Source organism: Euprymna scolopes, chromosome 38, assembly GCF_053919585.1.
Source record: "Euprymna scolopes isolate OS-2025 chromosome 38, ASM5391958v1, whole genome shotgun sequence".
In the NCBI taxonomy this organism is placed as follows: Eukaryota; Metazoa; Mollusca; class Cephalopoda; order Sepiida; family Sepiolidae; genus Euprymna; species Euprymna scolopes.
In genome coordinates this window covers 1,750,189-1,768,604 of record NC_136519.1, presented here as the reverse complement: position 1 = coordinate 1,768,604, position 18,416 = coordinate 1,750,189, and the positions used below count along the sequence as shown (strand labels likewise).

At 33.3% G+C, this 18,416-nt stretch overlaps 1 long non-coding RNA gene across 1 annotated transcript in view; it reads right to left on the bottom strand.

The window, feature by feature from the left end:
* Positions 1-6,643: 6,643 nt before the first annotated feature.
* LOC145263048 (uncharacterized) overlaps positions 6,644-18,416 on the bottom strand; it is a 13,094-nt gene continuing 1,321 nt past the window's right edge. Inside the window, exons 1-2 of the long non-coding RNA XR_013864462.1 lie at positions 17,996-18,416; positions 6,644-17,872 (exon numbers count right to left, since the gene is read on the bottom strand). The exon at positions 17,996-18,416 is cut by the window's right edge and continues 1,321 nt beyond it. This is a non-coding gene — a long non-coding RNA (uncharacterized LOC145263048). The remainder of the gene's footprint in view (positions 17,873-17,995) is intronic.

The following is an 18,416-nucleotide window of genomic DNA, read 5'->3' as shown; positions in this document are numbered from 1 at the left end:
AGACAATAATGCGTAAATACTATATGATCTCTAAATTTTTTAACATTATTTTTAGGTCCTATACGATTTTATAATTTTACAGATGCATTGTGGTGCAGCAGCAAATATTTACTTCGGAGCTATCTTAAATTCAAAATGATTGCTCAACGGCACGATTTTCTCTGCTGAAATGTATATCTTCAAACTTCTGTGAGTATAAAGAATATTTGTCATTGGTATGTTTTGGTTATATTAAGAAGTAAGAAGGATATACACTATGAAAATAAGTTAATTAATATGATAAAACACATTGTTAGTGAGATTGGGAGGGTGGCCAAACTCACCGGATGGTATGCGGACATGTGTGGGGTGACTTTGGCCACCACAGTTTTGCATAAAATTTAAAATTGGATATTTTATTTTTACAATATATTTAATCTTTTAATCTTTATTTGCCTGTTAAAAATGGCAGTGGTGTTTATACAATGATTATTTCTGTGTTTTAGTAAGCACTATGTCAAGATCATATCAACTTACTCCAGTCTGACCTCAACATGCATTTTGAATTCACTCTATAACAGGCCTACTGATGTGGTTGCACATTCATCTGCTTCTTGAAAACGTGTAAAAAGACATATGGAGCAAGTTGAGCCAGTGGCACAACTTACCCCATTAGCATTGGCTTAACTTACCCCAGTCTGACCTCATTGAATTGTCTGTTCAAATGCATGCATCCCATGTGTGGTGAATGTAAAAATCTTTTACAGGTATGAAGGCAAGTAATTGAACAAACAACTACCACATATTATATCTAATCAAACTATTACTACACACAAGAAACATGCACTCACCTCTGTAACGCTTTATTTTACTTTTTTGGCACGAAATCAGATTTTCTTTTACTGCATCCACCTCCGATATTGGTTCAACAAAACAAAATGGTGGAAGTTAAAGTCACGTGATCAGTTGTTTATAGATTGCATACAAACTTGGATTGGCTTAGTCAATTGTGGTTGAAAGGGGGGTCGCTCAACTTACCCCTATACTCAACTTACCCCGCCTTCACCTATAAGGAGGGAGACAATACAACTCAATTGAACCTGAAATTTTTTAGAAAGCTGTTGCAGACTTTCCAGATGGCAAAAGTCAGAGGAAGGTCTGCAAAGGGTATGAAATATAAAGCTCATCTCTTGAAAACTTTCTGAACATGTCATCTGGTGGGAGAGAGTGATAAGACCCAATGAAGGAACGTCCACTTCTCAATATTTAGTTGTGCTATCAGATTAGAGGTTCCATTTCGATACCATTGACCTTAGAATGACAGTGAAAAGGTACCTCTATAAGCAGGGCAAGACTGCCGGACGTTTCAAAGATAAGCTTCCAGGTGGAAATTGGTGTTACAGTTTTATGAAGAGACACAAAGACCAAATCAAAAATCGTTGTTGTCAAAATATTCTTTGTGTATCATATTAGAAAAATAGCTCAGTGATAAACGTTGGTAATATTTCAGTTGATGAGTTGTTTTCAATGAGCAGACAACACTAAGGGATTCAAGCAGTCATTGTGTGCCTCTGTGTGTTCGCTAATTTTTGTTTATGTGTGAGTAGAGAGATGTCGCAGAGATTAGCACCCGACAGAGTGGCGCCCAGCAACACTACTTAGTAGAATCGGATCAACTGGATTTCACTGATTTATTAAAGAAAAATTCGGCTTTTTAAGAAAGATAATTTTGTATAAATTCATAAAGTTTTCTGATTGGTCCAAAATATAATTATTTGATTTTATTCAGCATAGTGTATGCGCAGACAATGTGCATGCAAACAAGTTTACGCATTTTAATTTTGGACGTTGATGTGTAAACATTAGCTGCTATAGATGTAACATGTTGGTGAATCAACATAAGACAATACCCTTGTTGTATTTGATTTTATTACTTTTATTTCTCTGCAAAGGAAAAACAAATATATGGAACTCGACATTATGGGGCATACAGAATAAATAGAAAATACAATGTACACGGTTTATTCACACATTGACATTGTAATGAAGTAACATCACAATGAAAGAGTAAATCTCTTTCATCTTTATTCTTTCCTCAAGATCGTCTTAGACAGAATTTTGTATTCACCCATGTGCAATTCGGCACACTGTTGAAAAAATATGCTTTCATGTCCTGCTGTTTGAGCCTCTCTTACTAAGGGGAAGTAACCCACTGATGTTCTTCATTATTCCTCTACACAAAGAGTACTCAACCTATAACCTGTAGGACGGATCCAGCCCGCAAAGGCATTTTGACTAGCCTGTCAGCCTGATTACCAATGCCTCTTTGTTGTTCCTTTGTTTCACCCAACTGAATCTGAATACCATGACTGCAAAAATATAATCAAAGTCCAATCACCTGCGTGAAAAATTAAAGAAATAAACAGTAAACAAAAACAGAGAGTGGTTTAGCAAATTGGCAATGTTGTCTCAGTCTGCTTTCTATTTCATTCCTTCCACAGCAAACTCCTGTTGCTTAATTTTGCCCCTCCACTATGTAAGTCGCTGGAATCTTTCATTGGGCCATGTTTTTATATTTTAAGTAACAGTTATATAGTCGGATAACAGTTGTCTAATGGCGCAATTCTAAACCAGGTTAAAATGTAAGACATCCCATTGTTTCCATTTTTAGGTCATTTTCCATGATCCCCAAGTCTTGATCGGAATGTAGATGGATGTCATCACTTAGTAATCGGTGATCTCTGGCATTGTATGTGTGCATCTATATCTGATATTTTTCGGTGTTGCTCATTACCTATCCAACACCTGAAGAAGATCAGAGGTTACATCTACCAAAACATTATGAAAATAATACTCAAGAATTGAAAAGTCGTCCGAAGAATCGAAGTAACATGAACAATCAATCCTCATCTCAAAAATTTATAAGAGGGTCATGACAAAATATATAAGGAAGACAATTGGTGCAAGAAAATCACTCCATTTAGCAACATTATTTATGGCTTGATTGAACCGATAAAATGGAAACGTGTTTTTATTGTTACAAATTTTGGTGGCCTTCCAAGTTTGTTAAAAATGACCAAAATTGTTGCTGCATTCACAGTGTCAAAAGCTTTTGTCAGGTTCACAAAATTTTGCTAAATTCCTACCCATCGTTCAATGCACTTTTCTTGGACTTTTCGGACAGAAAAGATTCTGCCACAACCGGATCTAAAATTGTGCTGACATTATAGCGTAATCCATGTCCTCACCCAAAGTTTCTTAAAGATCATGACTGTCACTGTAAGAAGGTTTATATTTCGATTGTTGTCACAGATCAACCGTACTCCTTTTTTTTTTTTTGGCATAATTGAGTCAATTCTGTCCTGAGTCATAAGTCCAGACTTCATATATTAGACAGTGGATTTCTGTAGCATTTTATCTTCTCTATAGCAAAGAATCTCAGCAGGAAATCCAGGAAGGCCAATTGCCTTTCAAATACCTACTACATTAATTGTTAACTGCGATGGTGATTTCCTAAATGGTGGGGCGGTCCCTTATCGTGTACTTTATTTCCTACATTACTGAAGAATGTAGTAAAACTTTTCAGTTAACCATTTCATAATGCTCTCGAGACTTTTCTGGAGAAAGGATCCATCTCTGTGCCTCAACGGTACCATAGATGATTATTGAGGCCCGAAAACATGCCTTATCAAGTCGTACATTGTTCTGGCATCTCTTCTATTGTTAGATTTCTGTGAAAAATATACAGCTATAACAAGTGGTTCCTTTTATGTATATTGAACTGGAATGACGAGTTTGCGTTCCTAAAAGCCTGATGTATAGTTTCGTGGTCTTCAAAAGTGTGCTGAGGTACAGCTTGTTATATTATTGGGATACATATTATGGTGCCAGAACGAATATGTAATAACAATTATACAGAACGAACATGTAACATTCGTTCTGAATAACATGGAGGGGTGTATATTATGTATTTGTGTCTAACTTGTGTATCGTCTAGTAGTATAAAACTTATGACAACAGATACATTATTTTTTAATTTTTATTTATTTTTTTACAAAGGAGTCACCACTTATCAAGGCCTAGAGACCACTTAAGGATAAGGATTAATGGGTATACATTAGTCAATGGGATTATAGCATGGTAATCATTAGTCGAAATTTTGTAAATAGGATTACTTAGGGGGATGGTTCATCAAGAACTTTTTACGTTGGACTTGAAGACAATTAAATTGTAGTCAGCTGGCAGACAAACGGAAGAGAGTTTCACAGGCGTGCAGTTCTAAGAAAGAAGCTTTGTTTATGGAATCTATGTTTAGGTTTAGGCCTTTTAACAACGGACATGTAACAAAATGAACAAATAACAGTTCTCTGGGGTTGGCCAATCGGAGGAAACATACCTGGTCTGTCCCTGATCTTGTTTTACAGAAAAGCCACAAGCAAATAAACAAATCTCAGATTGTCTTTTCAGCAACTTTATTTACCAATGTTTCCCAATTGGAAAACTACTGCTGATTCAAGAGGTCAACCTATTTTTAAATTATTGTTTATTACTAACATTCTTTTCTATTAAAACAACTTAACATAAATAGTTTTCACTGCAAATAATTATTTTGCCATGATAAGATTCTATTTTTATAAATATTACAACGATCATAACAATCGTCGACTAGCAATACCTTCGGCGTTGCACTGCTAATATCTAATCTTATACAGCTTTCCTTTTGCTTCAATGAGTCTATCGATTTTGGAGTTGTTCTCACTGACGCAATTGTGACGATTTTGGTTCTCAAGACTAAGAACCTCAGCAGTCCTGATTTTAATGTTTGGCAGAGATATAGTCGATATCGGCTAAATATTGATTATTACCATGGTGGGTATGTCGAGATGAAAATAGATTATGGAGAGAGAGAGAAAACAAACACATGCTTCAAGCTATGGTTAAATCCAGAGTAATTCAGAACCCAGATGTCCCAGGGGCCATAACTCCTGTGACATTTGGTTATCTCCCTTTTATTAACATAATATTTACAAGAAGGGCATTACATTGATTTGATTCCATGTGCTATGAAATTAGTCATTATTAAACGTGCACTCTTATAATTGAGTTTGGACATCATAATGCACATGGGTACTTTGAAATAATGTGGAGTTTCAGTTTTATATGCACACATTTGTGCTCTGAGTCACATTCCACATATCACATAATCCACAATGCACACATCTTAAAGGCCACACTTATTATTGATAATATAATTAATCTTATGGTCGTGCTTGCAAATAAAGAGAACTAAATTCAGTTCTGGAAAAGTCGAAGGATGTTGTTATTTACATTCTCCACAAGCATGTGTATCTAATGTAGTTACATTCCATTATCTTACTACATCAGAGCGTTGAAATCACCTGGTAGAAAAAATTTTGTCTTCTGATGTGGACATTAGCACCGTTCTGGAATCATGGTAGAAGAACAGCATAGTTCCCTCATCATTGATAAGAGTTAAGGCATGAACTGAAATGGAGCGATTGCACCACAACGGAATTAATGTATGCATCAAGTTCCATTGTGATGCATTGTGGTCTATTGTTGTGCATTGTGGTCTATTGTGGTGCTAGTGGTTGAAAAATGAAATATGTTTCCTGGTAAATTAAAGAAATATGACATGACTTCAATAAGTTTCCAGACTCTTTCATACAGACATTAAAATTGTTATAGACTCTTGAAAATTCACTATGTTATTGCTAGATATCTTATGAGATGACTGACCAATTTTTATGATTTCAGGTTCAAATAAACAGCTACAGAAGGAATTGGAATACATCCTACTAAAGTCTGATTGTTACAGCTGGTGAATTTCAAAAATGCAATCTGGACGTGATTACATTTTAGAAGAACGATATGCAATAAAATTCTGTTTTTAACTTGAAAAAAATCCCAGAGAAACGTATGGAATACTTCAGACTGCTTTTGAACCATTTTGAATGGATCGAGCATCAGTTTTTGAGTGGCATAAGAGATTTAAGGAAGGCAAGGAGTCTGGTGTGAGAGGTGTCGGGAAAAGTAAGGAAGTCAGAATTTTGTTCCAAAGGTGATCAGGAAAGATCAGAAACAAATACGTTGTCATGACAGCAGGAAGGTGATCGTGCTGATTAAGTTCCCACAGTTCAGACCTCACTCCCTGTGGCTTTTGGTTATTCTTTAAGCTCAAGGACAACCTTAGAGGCTGTCGTCATTAGACAATTGAGGAGATGGAAGAGGCTGTGACAAGGGTTATTGACATGCTCACACAAAAGAACTTCCATGGGGCCTTCCAGAAGTTGTTGGAATGGTATAACAAATGCGTTGCAGCCAGAGGAGATTACTTCAAAGAGGACTAGAGTTTCATATGTGTACTCTCAATAAAATTATATGTATGAAAAAGTCTGAAAACTTATTAAAGACACCTCATACATTGTGTGCCCCTTCAATTGGGGACACCACGTGGGACACTTTCTTCCTTTAAATTTCACCAGCTAAGAGTTACGAAATCTTTGCCCACAAGTCACATGGTTTCATGACTTCCATCTGGTGCCACCTCTGAACCTTAAGTTGCCACACAAAATAAAGTGGGAATAAAACAGACATAAAATGTTCAATTCAAAATACAGAATTCAAAAAAAAATAAACACGATTTTGTAATTTGACAAATTAATTTAATCCAAAACACATTTTAACTATTTTTTACACAACATTTAAAAAAAAAAACACGGGAGAAATGCAAAGAATAACAAGTAATGCTTTACAATTTAAAAATTCAAGAAATAAATATACATGTTTTTATGTTTTTTGTAAAAAGTAAAACTTCCTTTATTTTAAAGGAAAAAATATTAATTTGAGACCAAGTTAATTTTAAAATACGGTTTCTATGTAGTAAGTTGGGGAATCAGAGGGTGGGAGTTGTCGTAACGCTTGAATGCTGTTACAAGCCGGTGTAAGGATAAATCCGTTCCTTTCACCTGCTGCCATGAATGCAGTGCTGCATTTCGAGATTTTATTTTCAGATGCTTTATCTTTCAAAGTGAAAATCAATAATTGAACATGGTTTTGATTTCCATTTAAATGGTTTCATAATAAAATTTTATGTTCCGCCTTTAAGGTAGTTTCAGAATATATCTGGTTATTGAGATCTATCTGCTAAAGTCCTTGTAGAAGTTTGTGACACATTACCATACTATGAACATCCGATGGGAACGATATTATTGCATTATTTTAAAATGGACAAAAGTTATCGTCATTTCAATTAGAATGAGTGCTTTACGCAAAATTGATGATTGAATACATTTAAATTTGTGTTGATATTCGCATTAAATACTAATATCTATTACTCCCTATCAATCCTTAACTGTGTTTCCAATAGATACTATAATACTTAGTTCGCTGTACCTTATCATAACAAAGGTTCATGCCGAATTTTTTGCCAGATCGGCATAGTAGTTTCTGACAAAAACCTCTAGAATAAATGTGGTATTGTTTTGACGAATTCCTAACTGTGTATAGAACGGATACTATAATACTTAATTCGATGCACCTTATCATACCAAAGGTCCATGCAAAGTTTCAATCAGATCGGTCCGGTAGTTTCCGAGAAAATTCTGGAGTATATGTGGCATTGTGATAACTAATTTACCATTAATTTTGAACAATTTTATCATCTTAGGATTATGTTATAAGTATTGATAATGCTATTTATTTGAACTTTATGTTTACAGTATCCATGGCATTTCAGTATTTCATTTTGTCACCAAGTTTATAATGACGTTGTTAAAAAGGAGAGTGGAGTTGCAGGTGGCAGAGGGGATGGGCCGCTGTCTACGGGCTTTCGAGGATGACATCAAAAGAAATTCAGTCAGATCCTGGATCCAGGTGTCCTGGGAATGACGTCAAAGAAGTCAAAATAGGAGATTAGATCAGCGAGACTGACCAACACTTCAAGACAATGCATTGTGGAATGTTCTGACGTCATATGTGCCAATAAAATAGAAGCAGCAGACAATGACGAGAGGAAAGAGCAGTGATCAAGGGCAGGACAAGCGAACATATTATCTCTCTGTTATTTTGCACACACACACACACTGCTCCTCACGACCCCTCCATGCTGTTAAGTGTTGACACTGGAAAATAAGCATTATTTTCAAATCAATTTAATTCTGTTACATATTATTTTAAAATTGCAAGAGACTCTGTTTTGTGTTTACACATATTGTTGAGGAACACTGAAGCTGCATGGATTTCAAACAGATCCCGATTAGTGATCCGGCTAATTATTTTTTTAATAACGTAACAATGTCAGTGCAGTGTCAGGATAAATCAGTTCCTTTCATCTGTCGTGTTGTATTTATTCATGTTATTTTCAAATTCTTTAATTCCACAACATGTAAATGAGCATGCGAAAACTTTTAATCCGGTGAAGAAATAAAAAAATATATAGATTTCAACGTGATTTTATGACAACATCTAATTTTTAACGAAAATATTAGGTCGAAGCAAATTTTTTTGGTAATTTAAAATTTCATCATGAAAATGAAAAAGTGTTTTTGAAAATCTTTATTCATAACAATAATAATTTTTGCTCTCTATAACTTGATTCCATTTGTTAATGAGCTTATTGCGGCACACTGAATGAAAAACATGACTTACATAAGCGACAGCACTTCCATCTATCCTGTCATGCGACAGAATCAAGAAAGGATTGAGAAAAAAAATCTCGTTTAAAGACGGTCTATTGATATACATATGACATTAATTTGCATATGACATTAATTTGCATATGACATTAATTTGCATATGAGGACAATTATTGCTGTAAAAAGGATGGAGGGGAAAGCACAAGGTAGTTTTCTTTTTTGGACAGCCGCCGAGAGATAGAAAGACAGTGAGGATGGGCGGAGAAAATTACAGTTGAAGTCGGGAGTTGATAAGAAGCAGTTTGGACGAATATTTATTTATTTATTTATTTATTTATTTTTTATTATTATTATTATTATTATTATTATTATTATTATTATTAATAATAATAATAATAATAATAATAATAATAATAATAATAAGTCTCGGTTTTATTCAAGCTATTTCGGCCTTTTATTTTTATTTATTTATTGATTATTTCTCTTTGCTTTTTGAGTTGCTGGACATAGCAAAAGTAAGGTTCAGCAAAATTGTAAAATTCCTCAAGTTTTTAATGTAAACTCATGTTTAATCTCTTCTTGTGATATCATCCTAAGTTCACCATCATAGTTTTGTTATCAAAATAAATGGTAATTTGAAGGAGCTAGAACGAGAGAATATGCTGGATGGTGCAAGATTTCCCAATTAAATTCTCCTAGAAGATCAGTAGAGCTGCGTGAGGATGAGCATTATCATGATGGAAGATGGCTTTCATTCTATGAACTAAAGAAGATCGTTTTCGAGTTTACATGTTAAGATAGCAGAAAAATATGAGTAATGTTTTTTTAATTAATTGGGATGAAAAGTTATAAATTAATCATTTAATCAATCAATTAATCAATATTTTTAAGCAATAACAATATAGATATAATAAATTAGAATGGTTTGAAATAATCCGTCTACAAACTGACAAATCTTTCACACCGACCTGATAGATTACAGAACATATTTTTGTATAAACTGTATTTATTGAGCTATTCCGGTCAATGCAACAGGGGAAAGTGGCACTTTAGTTTATATAAGGGAGGATTGGATCGTAACCTATGAAGTAAAGCATTTTTTTTTTAGAAAATTACCAAATTCCATAGCTTTCTTCATTGCCTACAGTTTTTCTATCAGGAAAAATGGATTGTTAATCGAAGATCTTGGAAATTGTTATTTTTAAATATTTTCTTTAATATTTTATAATTTCCCATGCAGAAAAGTTTTCAGTCAAATAATTTTTTGATGGAAAATTATATGGATGAAAAATGTTGGTAAAGGAGTCTTTTGGTAACAACAAATAAATTTCTGAAAATCTAAGCTGCAAATTATGTTTAATTGAGTTATAGCACAGCTTATATTAATCTTGTGGAAATATTTGTTCAAAATGATGGAAAATAAAACAGAGCGTTCTAGTCTCGAACAGACATCTGTCATTAGACGCATGATGACGTCAGAAGTGGTATAAGGATAAATCAGTTCCTTTCACCTGCCGCACTTTTTGGAGCGCCAAATATACACACTTTTTTAAATGCTTAGAATATACACGCTATTTTAAATGCTTAAATTCTCCAACAAATAAAAATTATTGAGTTTTTCAAAAGTGACAAATTTTATTTCAAATGAAAATGTATGAACAAACAACAAAACTTATTGTTAATTGGTCATTAATTAGCGCCTGACATATCAGAAATTCTAAAGATATGCGTTCATTTGGTTTTTATGTCTAGAAGAAATGGCGGAAGAGTGCAGAAAACGATTTAGAAACGATTGAGAGTATGGCATAACAACGTATATTTTTGAACTTCAGTATCAATCAGTCAACCAAAGTAATAAGAAATTAGTTGTATCAGAGTATTCCAAGTACATTATTGTTGACGATGATATTAAGAGGAAAATACATTCGAAAAGACTAAATCCCACTTTGCCTCATACTGTGATGATACCCGAGATCCTAAATCGGCTTTCTCTAATTAATTCATCGAAGTTAGTAGATGTTTTAAATTAAAAATCGGCGACAGATAAACTTGAAGTAAAAAAGACATTAAAAATTTATATATTAAAATTGTATGTTTAAAGTTACATTTTCTGAGATCACAGGTGACCGCTGTTATGTTATTAAGACTTTTGAATAATCTTTATTTTTGTATTTTTTTCATTCCTAAAGATTGTTGTCCTTTAAATAAATTTCCATGCTTTAACGGGTGTTTGCTTAGATATTATTGTCGCTCCTGTATTGTATATTAGACCCGCCACGATAAAATGTCTTATACGAGAAGTGCTTCAAAAGTAATGCCTCCAATTTTTTATTCCGATAGAATGGATCAAAGGGGATCACAAGTTGCATTGTTATGCTAATTGATTACGCATGCATAACCTGAAAGTTTCATTTCTCTGTTGCAGATATTGACGGTGTGAGACTCTAAGAAAAAAAAACCTATCATGGACGTGTGTCAGAAGCAAATATGCGTAATTGAATTCGTGACAAACATGCATTGAAAATAGTGGTGACTATGAAGAAAAATAATTTTTGGAGTGCAAAAGGTCACTCGTTTTAATGGTATCATTCCCATTTTCGTAGCTCTTCAACTTTTGAGTTAAAATATAGGAGGCTTTACTTTTATGAAGGCCCTCGTATAACGGTATACCAATGAAAAAAAAGCAGAAAATTTATGTAATGCCATTGCACAAAAAATCAATCGCTGACAGACAGTATTCAAAACTAACTAACAACCAGTGCCCAGTGTCATGGATAAGATGTCGCCCTAGCTTGCAGATAATTTCCTTTCTTTTTTTTTTTTAAATGAAGATCGATTCTTCGTACTATTTGAAGTCTTTCGACTACTGTTCTAATCTTAAGTGTCATTTTCATAGCGTTTCGGTCGATGTAACCACCAACCTTCTTCAGTGAACAAACTACATCTAGACTCAGCATCTAGTGAATCGGAGCATCGTTGATTAGTTTCACGAACTGAGTTGATATCTTGATTACGACGGAATTTTTTTTTTTTATATAAACGTGATGGTTTATACAAAGAATCAGCTTAATGAATCGCATACTGAACCTGCGGCACTGACAATAAGTTTTATCTAATTCAGTTGTAAAATTGCACATTTCTGAATATTGAAGGTTCGGATGACATTCTAAATAGAATTATGAAATATTTAGGAATTCTATTCAGTCATGACTGACGGAACGAGAACATGCTACTTGATTAAAGAAAGGATTCTGTTCGAAATTGTGTTCAGATTCCCTAGTTCGACAAGAAGTTTCACAGGATCTACACCTGAAGAAGGTTGGAGGCTATATCAACCGGAACGTTGTTAAAATAATACTCAAGATGAGATCAGTAGTTTGAAGAATCTAGATAATGCGAGTTCAATTTATGACGTGAATTCCCAACATTTCAAATGCAGAAATCTATACAGATAACAGACTTCACTCCATAAAATTGCGATATTTTACAACTGCTGAAAATATATTTCGAAAAATTGTGTTAAATTAAAATATATCTGACTATAAATAAGCTAGTTATTGTGTTATAAGTGTTTGTTTTTGCTTTTTGTTTGTTTGTTTTTTTTGCTAAATAGAAATTTGTTTGAAAACATTTTCTTTAAATAATTTTAAGGAAATTTTTTATTGAAAATTGTCTTCTATATAAATTATTTAATTGGAATTCATTATTGAGATGAGTTTTATTTATTAATTTTTATTTATTGCAGACTTTCTTTCTTAGTTGTTGTTTCACTACGTTTCGGCTAACTATTCCTCTGACCTTTGTCAGGTGGTAACCGCAACAGGATAGGAACTCTGAATCTCTTAACTGCATTCTCAATATATATATGTATATATACCATTCGGTACGGACCCGACCATGGAAGATCAGATAATAAAATAAATGTTGATTTATAAAACCAAAAAATTCAACCTTGATCGTGGCGCAGTGAATAGAGACGTTGAATCTCTACAGTTCCAGGTGAGAATTGTCTGAAGATAGTGGTTTCAATCCTACCCAAAGCCCGCCAGACTTACTTGGCCAAAACGTGGTGAGACAATAACAACTATGGATGGCAGTAATTGCTGAGAATGCAGTTAGGAGATTCGGAGTTCCTATCTCGTTGCGATTACCACCCGACGAAGGCCAGAGGAATAGTTGGCCGAAACGTCGTGAAACAACAATTAAGAAAGATGAGGATAATAGTCCGTAATAAATAAATTAATAAATTGTCTTCTACTCTTATAGATTTAATGAACTTTGGTTAACACATATTTATAAACTTATATAAATTGGCTTACTTATTTATAAAATTATTGGTTAACACATTATTATAAATTAATATGACTTTTCTAACACATAATCATAAATTTATATAAATTTATAAAAATTAGTTAACACATTTATAAAATTATTGGTTAACACATATTTATAAATTTATGTAAATTTTTAACACATAATCATAAATTTATATAAATTAGTAAACACATTTATAAAATCATTGGTTAACACATATTTATAAATTTATATAATTTTTTTAACACATAATTATAAGTTTATATGAATTTATATAAATTGGTTAACATATTTATAAAGTGGGTTTGTTTTTTTAAAAGCTGGTTAAATTTAACAGTTGATTTTAATTTAATTAAAAACACTTAAATTTTTCCTAAAGAAACACTAACCCTAACTTTAACTCCAACACAATGCGTTTTTGGCTTTAAAATATTATTGCAGGAAAATACAGAAACAGAGAACAATGGAGGCACAGAGAAATTTGGTTTCATTCATTGACATGAAAAGAAAACAGCTACCATGGAAAAGCATTGAAAGTTGTGAATAACACGAAACAGAATATCAGAGAGGATTAAAGCTTTATCACATCTTGAAAAAATCATTTTCGGCATAAAACTGTGGAACTCGGGAATAGAATTGGGACGATTTATCAGAAGCAGAATTGAGAATCGTAAAAATTGGAACATTTTGGTATTGGAATCGATATCGGGTTCCAAAAAAATTCACCTATTTTCCGATGCAAAGAAAAGGATTCTTTAAACTTTTTTGTTTGTTTGTTTTTTTGTTTTTTTTAATCTGTACTTTAATTTTTCGTTTCTGGTACAAAATATTAAATGATGTTTTTATTGATTTTAAACTAGCAATAAAATAATGTTTTTTAGGGTAATCTGAAAAATAAGTGAAAAAAAAACAAACTCTGCAGCTAAATGTTTAGAGATTTTTGAATAATCGATATTTTCTTTTTTACAAAAGGGTCACCACATATCAAAGCCACTCGAGGTTAAAGGTTAATGTGTATATTGTAGTCATTTGAACAGTTGCGTAATAATCGTTTGTAGAAGTAATTTGGTATAATTAGATCATTTACAAGGACGGCTCAAAATCAGCTGGAAAGCAGACCAGTGGAACAGAGTTCCACATGCAGACAGTTCTAGGGAAGAAACTTTGTTCATGGAATTTAGTTTTAGGTTTAAGCAACGATAGAGAGTGGGGGAATTTATTGATAGATATAATTTATTGATTTTGGTTAGACGGATGTTTTTTGTGAAGGATTGGCGAGGGGGGACCATAAATTGGAACTCAGTCGAACACCTGCCATGAAAATAACAATAGAACAGAAACAGGCTCGCAACGTCTCTTCTGTGGGAAAATGGCTGCAGAGAAGAAAAAAGGGCATCGCCTACTAGATTATGAAGTCTGTTTTGAACTTTGTCAAAGCAGGATAGGATACTTTGTGCAGCTCCTGCCCAGATGTGACAGCAGTATTCAATCCTAGAACGACTTGGCTCTTATACAAGTAAAAAATTATTCCAGCAGAGAGATATCTACTTGAGCATTAGAATGTTCCAACCATTTTTCTTGTGACTATCGATTTGAAGTATGTGCTCGGAATCGATAGTTTTTTTAAAATTACATTTTTACCCCAAACAAGGCACAGTGCCACTTTGATGTAGGAAGCTACTATCAGGGACATAAGTTGCAGGGATACTATGTAGGGAGTTGAGCAGCAAGATGTTTGTTCACATTACACTTGAACTTCTGCATGTCAGTATAGTTGAAGAAGCAGGAACTCAGAAGAGAATTCCAGAGTTTAGCAATTCTGGGGAAGAAACTATTAGAGTAGAAAGCTTTCTCACATCTAGGGATCTCTACTGTGTAGGGGTGGGACTTTGTTGGGTTTGTCGAGGGTATTTTCGTTGAGGGGATACAAGGGCTTGTAGTTCGTCAGAGCATCCACCATTAAAACATTTCATCAGTGAAACAGAGGTTGAAGCTTAGATGACAGTTTATGACCTATCAGGTTGGCGACTCCCTTTTGAACCCTGCGCAGGAGAGGGCCCACCTTCTTTGCAGGAGTCTTGGCAATGCTATTGATCTCTCTGTTCCAACTCATGTTCCCTGTGAACGTTGAGCCGAGGAGTTTGAACAAAGTACTTTCAGGTAATGTATCTTTAACCATAGCAATTGGTGGTTGAGAAGGTTTTTTTGTAATTATTGAAGGAAACAAGCTTAGTGTTGGCAGTATTGAATGTGACCATCCATTTTTGTCCCCATTCCACTACAGATTGAAGGTCTTTCCATAGTGTTTCTGCCATTGCTTGAGATATGTGTTCATTCATTTTCCCTCGTGTCTATTATAGAGCATGGTGTCATCAGTGAATATATCCAGATCAGAAACAATTTTGTCAGGGAGGTTATTTATGAATATCAGGAATAATAAAGGTCCAAGGATCGACTCCTGAGGTACACCCGCATTTATATAATATTGTTTAGACCATCGAGGACAACCTGGATTCTTCTCTTAATTAAGAAGGATTTAATTATGCTTAGTATTCCTCCAGTGATACCGTATGATCTGATTTTTCTGAGAAAACCATTGTGCAATGCCCTGTCAAAACCTTAGATATATCTAGGGCTACTATCCTACCCTCCCCTACTTTGTCCAGTGCATGGTATATACATTCAGAGATTACAGTTAGGATATCTGCTGTAGAATAGGATTGCCTAAATCCATATTGTTGGTCAGTCAGAAGTTTAGCAACTGTAAGGTGATGGACTAGAGCTTGATTAATTATGGACTTTAAAATTTTGGCGAAAAGTAGGAGGAGGCTAATGGGGCGATAATTTAATGGGTAGTTCTTTCGCCAGAATTCTTGTAAACTGGTATCACAGAAGCAGTTTTCTAGCAGTCATGATTTGTATTGGAATCATGAAAAATCTTCCCATTGCTACTTTGGGCGTGATGAACCAAAAGGAAAATAGTTTCACAGTTGCTATTTCTGATGATGAAGCAACCTCATTTCGAACAAGACTTGCTGCAGTAGATGCTAAGAATCCTATTTGTCCATTTTGAAAGAAAGATGAAAAGAATTGGAATCTATTTCACAGATGGATGCAAATGATTCATATTTAACAAATTTTTCAGAAGAAGAAGGATAATTTGGACTACTGTTATGAACGTTTCGGGCGATGTAACCTCCGCCTCTGTTCAAGTGTTGGGGAATCTACACGAAATCTCGAATGGAGTTAGCAGAAAAAGTCACAACGAATATATATATATATATATATATATATATATATATATATATATATATATATATATATATATATATATATATATAATGTTTTCACCCCAAACAAGACACAGTGTCACTTTGATGTAGGGGGCTACTATCAGGGACAAAAGTTGCAAAGATACTATGTAGGGAGTTGAGCAGCAAAATGTCTGTTCACATTACACTTGAACTTCTGCATTCCAGTACAGTGGGGGAAGCAGGAACCTGGAAGGGAATTCCAAAGTCTAACAGTTCTGGGGAAGAAACTAGAAGATTTTCTTACATCTAGCGATCTCTACTGTGTAGGGGTGGGACTTTGCTGCTTGTCGGGTTTGTTGGGGATATTTACAAGGGCTTATAGTTCATCGTAGCATTCTCCATTAAAAGCGGCAGATGGGACAGAGGTTGAAGCTTATATATATATATATATATATATATATATATATATATTTATATATATATATATATATATATATATATGTGACCATCTTATAATTTATTCCTTTAATTCAGTTGACATTTACAATTCTTGACAGTACCTGTTTGGTATATAGTCTTTTGTCATTTATTCACTATATATATATATATATATATATATATATATATATATATATATATATATATATATATATATATATATATTAAAGGAGATTAGAGCAATAGTCTAAAGAGCTGAGTGCATTTCAATGTAACAGTGAAATTACTAGTTTAAGTAAAATACAGGAAAGAGAAAGTGCTCGTTGTAATTTAGATATATAATACGCTCGATAGGCAAATATCCTAGAGATAAATCCAGACCTTTTATTTCAATTTTTTCCAGATACATCTGCCTTACTTTTAATGCTAGGTTTATTTATGGTGTCTTTTAAATTTAATAAAAACCCTTCAAAATTTGCTGACGAGGAGACCTTGCTTATTAGAAAACTATATGTAATAATTATTGTCCGTAAACTGATGTCTACCACAATAAAAAGCACTGTTTTCCGAAACGATCGTACAGATAATTGATTTTGTTGTTGTTCCTTCTTGTGAAACGGATTTTTAATTTAATTATAATTTGATTTTTAAATTTTAAATTATCAATCACATTACTTAATATATATATGTGTATATATATATATATATATATATATATATATATATATATATATATATATATTAAAAATTAGCTTTTTAAAACCAAACAAGAGTAACATCTCATTTAATAAATAAACGTGTTACTTTATTTAAATTAAATTGGATATTTCAATTCATAACAGAATCTTCATAAGGAAAATATATTTTTTTCCCTCCTTTTTACGTGCGATGACGATGGTAAGGCCTGGCACGTCTTCCTTCAGATGTTGGTGAAATATAATGTTTTAACTGTCCGGTACAGTAACCGGTCGAACGTATGTGTTAAGTAATAGAAATTCCACTGTTTATATTAAGTAATGTTGATATGGAATACAAAATTCAAAATTTAACATTTAAAGCCAAACAAGTGTAGAATCTCATTCAATAAATAAACTTAAACTTAAAATTATTTTATCCAAATTAAATTCAATATTTGATTCATAACAGTAGCTTCATCAGAGAAAATGTAGCTTTTCTTTTCTTTTTTACTGTACCGGACATTTTTTTTCTCTTTTTTTACTCTATCGGACACTTTTTTTTTTCGTTTTTAACTGTACCGGACATTTTTTCTTTCTTTTTTTTACTGTACCGGACATTTTTTTCTCTTTTTTTACTGTACCGGACATTTTTTTCTCTTTTTTTATTCTATCGGACACTTTTTTTTTTCGTTTTTTAACTGTACCGGACATTTTTTCTTTCTTTTTTTTTACTGTACCGGACATGTTTTTTTCTTTTTTACTGTACCGGACATGTTTTTTCTTTTATTTTACTGTACCGGGCATTTTTGACCGGACATTTAAAACTTTATATTCCATATCTGAAGCCTTACCACCGCCATGACTCATAAAAAGAAGAAAAAAAACCTACATTTTCCTTAAAATTAGTTTGAAATCGCCCATGTTCTAGACAATTTCATGGACTTATATGCACTCTCCAGGCAGCTTTGCTGTATCTAGCAAAAAAGCACTCTGCCAAAAGATGCAGACGGGCGCATTTTTAAAGAATATATCCACATATATATGAAAAATAGATTGGAGGTGGAAGGACCGGAATGCTTAACGTTTCGCCCGATTTA